Here is an 8373-nt window from a genome sequence, read left to right on the forward strand (position 1 = left end):
TTTTGACTATCTGTTTCATTTAATTACATATGCCTTGATTTATGGTTCAGGAAAGGCTGTAAATGAGGACACCGCATTTGCAATCCAACCTCAAAATGTTTTCAAAAACAGCAACAGAAATCCTCACATGAAGTCTTATGAAAACAATCCCCAGGGGAACCACATGCAGTGCAGCCTAGTCAGCTTGTGTGTTTATCAAACAGGAGAGATGAATGGCTGACTTTGATTTTTTCCTAGGTGTGCAAGTAAAGAGTATTAAATTTGCTTATCCCAAAATGTTTACCTTCATCTGTCAGTGTTGGGAGCTGAACAGGTCACTCTGTGCCCCAAGGGAGCTTCAGGCCAGGAGATGTGAGGCTCAGCCAATGTGGCTTGGCAGAACTACATGGTACCAGAAGGGCTGAAGGCTGTGGACTGTCAATTAACAAGGATACAAGGCATCAGAAATCATAAACCAACTTCCAGGTGCTCAGTAAACGCCCCTCACTCAAACACCAGAGACTCCAGTGAGCACATAAAAATACAACAAAGAAAGAGAGGTAAGACCCCTAAGGAAATTAATATCAAACCCTCTTCATAGCACACCTGAATTTTGGAGCCATTAAAAGCAAATTCTGCCTGGGGCTCCATATTTATCAAGTGTCCTGTTATATTAATAGTGGAAGAAATTCTATCTTTAAGTTTTCTGTTCTTTAAGTGGTTCAAGACCAAAGGCATCCAAAACAGCAGCAGACCTGGGATTGCCTGCACCCAGAGCCATTGCAAGGCACCCTGTGCACTCTCACATGATTCCCCCAGTGTATGCATAACTGTCAGGAAAAAAATGTCAGGCAGGAATAAGCTCAAATAATTAATCTCATGAACAGGGATTCTAAGGGAAGTTCCAGGATATATGGTAAATATGTCAGGATATGTGGTAAATATGGAGAAATAGTCCTGCAGGACTCTTTACATAAACTTGCATTATGTGAAGCATATTTTGGCTCAAAGATAGGAAAACTTTAAAATCGTACGGGACCACCATAATAATTTATGCAAGACAACACAGTGATTCCTGCAACAACCTTACAGTATATGGTTAATCTGTAGTGTTACTTTAAAGTTATGATGGGTGTTTTGTCAAATATCTGTCAGTGACAGAGAATCCAACATACTTTTGGCAAATTATTGCATTAGGGAATTATATTCTGCTCCAGAAACTGTTAAAACCTTTTTTATCAACAGATTAAACAGAAATCTCTCCCTCTTGTAGGTGTTTTAACTTCAATAAGATTATTTTTTAAGCTTCTTAAAGCCTTTTGATCTAAGGCAGGTACTTAAGACTTCCATCACTCTTTTCAAACTGTAAAGGAGTGGAAAAAGAGACACAATAGTACTGAACTAATCAGCACAAGAACTAGTCACACTTTGAGCTTGTCAATATATTTATTTTCTTTTCTAAGCTAAAAATGTCATGTTGGGTGTTACTGATTCACCCTCACACAGTGCAGTGGTTGAGGTGAAACACCAAGCAGGAAGTTCAGGTCCAGGATGGAATTTCTGATCAAACTGCAAAAGCAGCCTTTAGCACAGGCAGCAGTCTGTAACGGTGCTGTCAATGCAGAAAGGAAAATGACACTGAAGTTTCTGCTCTAGGAAACGCATACCAGTGATATGAGCTTGGGCGTCCCAAACCCTTGGTAAAGTCTTTGTGACAGACTATTTTGGAATGTTTCATTTGCATAGCAAAAAGAGAATTTGAAATTTGTTTCAAAAACTGCAATTCTTATTTGCCAATCAGCCCCAGGTGCTTTGGTGAATGTTTCATTTCATAGCATTACAGAAGAACAGAAGCAATAAGCTTCCCTTATCCTACTTGCCATTCCTGTGAATATATTTGGGCAGCAAGCAGGGATTCAAACAGAAAGTTTAAAACAACTCTTTCCTGTTAAAGGTTTTCTCAAGAAAAATGTCCTTTCTGTGTTTCTTTCTAAAAATCAAATGCACTGTTTGTGTCTAGGTCACCCTGCACTAAATCACTGGGCCCACGCCTCCCCCAGAAAGAGTGGAGGGGAATCTGATCATTCCCACAATGGCTCACTCACCCCTAGGCTGACAGGAAAACTTAAGCCCTTTTCATGAGGCTTATGAAATGGCTTATGGGCAGGAGGTGCAGAATAGAGGCCAGGGAGCGTGATGGCCAGGGTAAACCTGCAGCAGTGCCAAGCAGCTCACTACACCAAGTGCTGTGCAGAGCCTTTGTACACAGTTGTCTGGAGATGGAGGCACCCTGCTTCTGTTCTCACACGCTCTTTATTAAATGGGCTTTTGTTAAGCTTATAGTTAAGATTAATGCAGCTCAATGAAGTACCAGCTCATTGATTCTACATTTGATGGGTAAATTTCAAAACCAGACAATTAATTAGGATATCTCACCCCCTACAACTTAATGTCTTTATGAAGTTGAAAGAAGCATTCAATAGCAAACAACTGTTGCTGATACTAAAGGTATTTCCCATTTATTGAAATGCCTTTGATTCAGATATACAGGAAAAATGTGATTTAAGTCACTGATTATTCTGAGATAGGAAAAGTTACATTTTACTATTCCCTTAATATGAGCCACTGTAGAGCAAAGGCTTATGCAAAGAGCATCATTTTAGGATTTGCGTTAATACCACTTTTAGGCACAGAAATGTTGGGATCTAAAATTGTGTCCTCATCTCTCTTTCTTACTTTATAAAGGACACAGAACCCACAGTGGAGCTAAACTCTTACATCATGCATACCTCACCTCTCCCAGTTACGGCAAGAGAAACGGGATAATGGCTTCCTCTGTTCTATCTCCTACCATCAGGAGCAATTTGACCTCTAAAAGCCTTTTTTTGTTTCAGAGTGGCAGTGATAATAACATAAGGTGCCTTCAAAAGCAGACTACAATTTCAGGTGAATGCCATCAATTGCTGCATTTCATACTGGGCCATAAAACAAGAACAGCTGAAGTATACCACAGGACTTACAAATCTTAGTGGCTTTTGTGACTTGCAGAAGGAAAACCCATTATTTTCAGAAGACCAAGATGCAAAGAAAATAAATGCAAAACTCGTGCTCAAAAGCACTGTAGTCCTTTCAGTTGTCATTGAAAGCCAATTTCATGATTTTGTGCAGTTTGATTTCTGACTTGGGGATTTGAGAACACTGGATATATTCTCCCAGTAAGGAAAGGAAAGTAAATTCAAGATCCTTTTTGCTTACTGAACCTCTGTGTGCCTTAGAGAGGTCATCCTCACCATCCCTGCCACTGTATACTCTGCTCTTCCCTTGACTGTGCTTCCTGTAACCCCTTTGGCTGAACCAGCTGCTTATTGAACTGTAACAAAACATCAGAATAGGTTGCTTCCCCCTGGAATATGCTGGAGATTGGCATGCTATTCCAAAATTCATAGCTACATTACTTTCCAAACATGCTTTCCAACAGCCTTGAGGACTCTATATGGTTCAACAGCCTATCAGAGGCCATGTAGGTAACAAGATTTTGTAGACTTAACAAGATTTTGCATAGAACTCTAACATCTTAACTCAGTCTGACTGATTGGCAGGCCAGGGCAAAGTTGGTGGGGGGGAGGCACTAAAGAAAAGTGATAAAATACCCTCCTCTTGCCCTCACCAAATATTGAAACTTTGAAACAGCTTGTCCAAATAACTTCAAGTTCGGTAAAATTCTCAACAGCCTTCAGCCCATCCATGCCACATTTGAAACTCAGAGTAAGAAGGAAAATCCTTTAGTAGAGATGCCAGTAAAAACTGGATTGGTAGAAGAAAGCAAATTATGCTTTCACATAAAGAGTGTAAGATTGTGAGTTAGACTTACAGAATGGCATTCACTTAATTCTGAATCATCACTACAGCCTCCATAACAAAAAATCAGAAAATGCACCCAGTTCTACCAACTCATCTTATGAAGATCTACAAAGTGGCTGTTTCTGCTTCTGAGTTCTTGCAGTACAATTGTACAAGATGCACAGAGGAAACCTGTATTCACTTTATTTGACATCCAGGCACAGGAAAACCAAGTGAATCGTCCACTGTCACTAAAGGAATGGAATTAAACTCAGATATATTTAACCCTGTGACTGAGCTTTGTCTGCTCATTTGTATCTGTCTGTTTTTAATCTTTTCCTTCACATTAGTCAGCATCTGAGCTATAGCAATTTGAGATCTCTTGATGAAAAATTTGACAAAGCAAAAACATATTCTTATGCTACAGTAGAAGCATAGATTTATCAAAGGGGTAGAAAGAATTACATGCAGATTATTCAGAATTTATAAGCATTTCTCACATTTCCTGTTGATTCAATTTTGAGAAGTGAGTGAACTGATTTTTGTGGGTATTGCAGGACTTACATAAGTTGAAACTTTAATAAAGTTTCCAAAGGGATGAATCCACTCCCCTTTTGACCCTAAAAATATCTGTAACCTAACAACTACACAAAACAATAGTGAAGTGTGACTAAACGTGAATGGCAATGTACTGCTGACAAGCTCTGACCATTAACATTTTTCTTTCTGTTTAGCTCAGCAGGCGAAAGGCAGCTAACAGAAGCCGTCTGCTGTTATGAGCACTCAGAAGCATTTCATTGTGAGCACGCAAAAGAAAACTAATTTCTCTCAAAATTCGAAAGGAAAAAGAAACTCAATTCTCTCTCAGAACGCTACTTTCTAGGTTTTTATCATTTATTTACAGATTAATTGTAGATAAATGCAAGCAGCACATTTAGAAACAGGACACTTTCTTCTGTTGAGATCTTTGGAGCCTGCAACCCAAGCAGGTGAAATTGAGACATACAAGGCCAACATCTGTTGTGCAATTGTAGTAATACGATTAGTTTTGCCATGGTGTTACTAAAGGAAGAATGTAGTTCTTTTATAACTTAATTGATCACATTTAGATGTTTGGTGAAGTCTGAATGCAATTGGAAAGTCTCTTTAGGGGTCAAAAGTGAGTTCCCCTCACAGTAGTACGTAGCCACGTTATTAAATGATGTGCTGAACACCCTTAGGCTTCAGCATGGTGTGGGGAGGCACCAAATTTAGCTCTCCTCCTTTTGGGGGAAATTACCAGCTACTCTATTCTCATGTAAGTGAGGTGTCCTGCTTTGCTTGCAGGTTAATGAGCCCTGCTCAGTTCGCTGCAAAAAGACTTATAGGTGCCTATATTCAGGAGCCGATTCATGGCATGGACGGACAGATAGACAGACATACAAAACCTCTGTTTCAGAGAGAGCTCTGTGCTTACAGTTCCAGTTGGTCACTCTGTGTGGCTTCCAGCTCCTAGCACTGGTTGTTTTGATTCCCATTCTAAAACATCCACGTTGGCCCACCAGGTACCAGGAGCCTTCACACTTAACATTAAATTGTGGATTCAATCAAGACCTGTTGAATTCTTTCTGTGCCTGTAGTCTGTAAGACAGTGGTTGGTGACTACTTTCCTCTGTAATGTTACAGAATCAGTCAACAAGAGCTATTCCAAACAAGTCAACCAGATAATAAAGGGACATTTCTAAAAACACTGTTTCACATTTCTCTAAAATGTAACAAGAATCAGATTAGACTAACCCTTTGGCTGCTGTAAATCAATGCATACTATTGAAATTGATGCAGATTCCCATCTGAGGAAAACCTGGCTGGTAAGATCAATTAGAACAATTATCTTAGGAGAGAAATAAAGATTGTACAGAAATGTCCACGTATAAGAAAGCCTCTTCTTTTAAATGTCATGTTGGGATTATTACTGAAGGGTTCTGTGGTACTTAAATATAAAGGGGCACTTTTAAGTACAAAATTTAAATAAAGAAAAAGCAAAGCCCATGTTCAGTGAATTATGAAGAGTCCATGAAGGGGGGTAAGTGTGAGAATCCAGTCCCTGCTCATAGAAAGAGCCCTACTGTATATTCCTACAAATATTGATGTTTGAAATCCAAAGCACATGTGATGCATTAGTGTGAAACAGCGATTACATACATGCTGCTTTCTGCCCTGCAGTTCAGGAAAAGTCCTTATGTAATGAAGAACTGAAAGAGTTATGAGGGAATCCAATAGACTGTTATCGTGTAAAAATACCAGTGCTCTCCAAAGTCAACTCACAGCTCCTCAAATGTAGGCCGGTGTGTGTTTTGTTTTCCAATAGGCCTGAGAGAGAAGGAGCTCCATTCATGTCAGACCCTGTTAATCTCATACCTCCAGCTCAGTCTGTGTGAATGGAACAGTGACTTGGGAAACTGCTGCTTTTCTTTCCAGTCAATTCTCAAACACATAAAACCTACCACAGGAGATCCAAACACACTCAAACAATAACAGGCAATTTTGCCAATTACAGAAACTACTTATGGGCAATCAGAAGGGAACTTTTCATCCAACTCTGATTTTGGGTGTTGGAAAATTAAGAATGATTTCTTGATGTTTCCTTCATCTGCTTCAGCCAGTAGCCTTCTGAATCCTGACAGTTCTCATCATACACTATCCAAATGACTGGAGCAGTTCTTGACTTAAGAATTTAAGAACAAAAACTCAAGCAAAATGTAACAGAGCTCTGAGGCTGTATAGTCCCAACATGTTAGAGATGAAAATTATTTTATTTAATGGACATCCAAAGAGCAGGAACAAGCCCAGAGTTTTTCATAGGTCAAAATCTGAGTTCAAGATAAGATCTTTCAACCAGGCAAAGTTCCCATTCACTTAATGGCAACTCAATAACAGTTGTGGCTGCCTAAGTGTTTAACAGGACCTCCTAATCTAATACACTCTTCAGATCTAGAAAATGCTTACTTCCAAGACTTTGGGAATGTTTTATCCACGAGCCTTATCCTACATGTTAAAATCCCACTAACCTTAAAGAATATTACTGCTATAGAAATAATACATCTGCTTTTTAGAATTTCTCAGGAATTGTGTGCAAATCCTTTATTCTGATTCAGATCTCCAGTAAGGCATGATTGTAATTGTCTCCTGCAAACTTTAATAGAGTGTATAAATTGTGCCATCAGTATCACAGAGTGCTATAATTCACTGTTTCTGTAGCCAAGCTAGCAGCACTCTCTGTGCTTCTAGACCACCTGTGTCTCAGTAATATGGTGCTGGTATGGAAAAGCCATTGGACACCTGGGATAATGTGGCCTCTGACTCATACAGAGATGGAAATACAGAATAAAAAAGCAAGAGTCCTTTATATTCCATTCAAATAGATTGAGTATGCTTTCACTGACATCTCAGTGTAGAAACTAATCTGTCTTCATTTCCAAATGGCTTTTGTGAAGACTTTTCTGAATTTTTACTTTTTCAGTATATTATTTGTAGCTCAACAGGGCATTACTAAGTCACTGTGCTACTGCAGCAGCAGCTGCTTGATCACACCTTTTTACAAGAGGAAGTGGCAATCTGTGTTACTGTTGTATGCAAGAAGCACCACAAGTATGCCATGTCAGAAGACTTACACAGGGAAAAACTTTGAGAAGTGCTGGCTTTCATTCTGCTACCCCACAGGCCTCCAATATCTTCAAGTGATCTTTATGGCAGTTTGTACATATTATCAGATGTCCAAAGAAAGTATTTTTTTAAAATTCATGCAAATCATGTAAAAGTAGAGGGCTCAAAATGCAGGATGGCACAATCCAGTCAATAAATTTTCCTATTGGAATAAGATGGCTATTCTGGAATTTTACCATATATATACATACGTACATACACTTTTATTTTAATATTAAAATTAACTATCCTTTCAATGGCCACTATGGAAAAAACAAAATTATTTCTGTGGTGGAGAACTGTGAAAAATTGGTTTGGTATAAAAAATGCTGGAACATTTCCTGATGCTGGGAAAAAAATACGTTCTGTACAATATAAATTATGGTATTGATATAGGACTCTCCAGATAAGATTATATAGCTTCATTCCTCAAGAAGTCACAGTTGTCTTAAAGTCTCATTTGGGGCTCCATGCAAATCACAGTACTTCTGGTCATGCTTGAAGTACTGTATGCCAAAAAGAATGCAGGAACAGAATGATCAGAGCAGAAAGTAACCAGTTTTTCTTTGACAGCAAAAAGCAATTGTAAATTGAAAAGAACTTGCTATTACAGTTGGCTTCTTCTACAAAGCACAAGAATTCCATATTCCTCATAATTTGCCCTGGATGCTCACGTTCATTGAACTGTTTCTGAAAGCCTAGTAAACTTTCAGTCTCCACAACATCTGTGCCAATGAGTTCTTCAGATCAATCATCTGCTATGTAATTTTTACTGTGTTGACTCTTGATCCCTGCTTTCAAAGAAGTGTCCAATATATTTTCACTAACTTCTTTCCTAAACTTTTGCCAGGCCTTTCCTTGCTCCTTGCCTCT

Source organism: Geospiza fortis, unplaced genomic scaffold, assembly GCF_000277835.1.
Source record: "Geospiza fortis unplaced genomic scaffold, GeoFor_1.0 scaffold130, whole genome shotgun sequence".
In the NCBI taxonomy this organism is placed as follows: Eukaryota; Metazoa; Chordata; class Aves; order Passeriformes; family Thraupidae; genus Geospiza; species Geospiza fortis.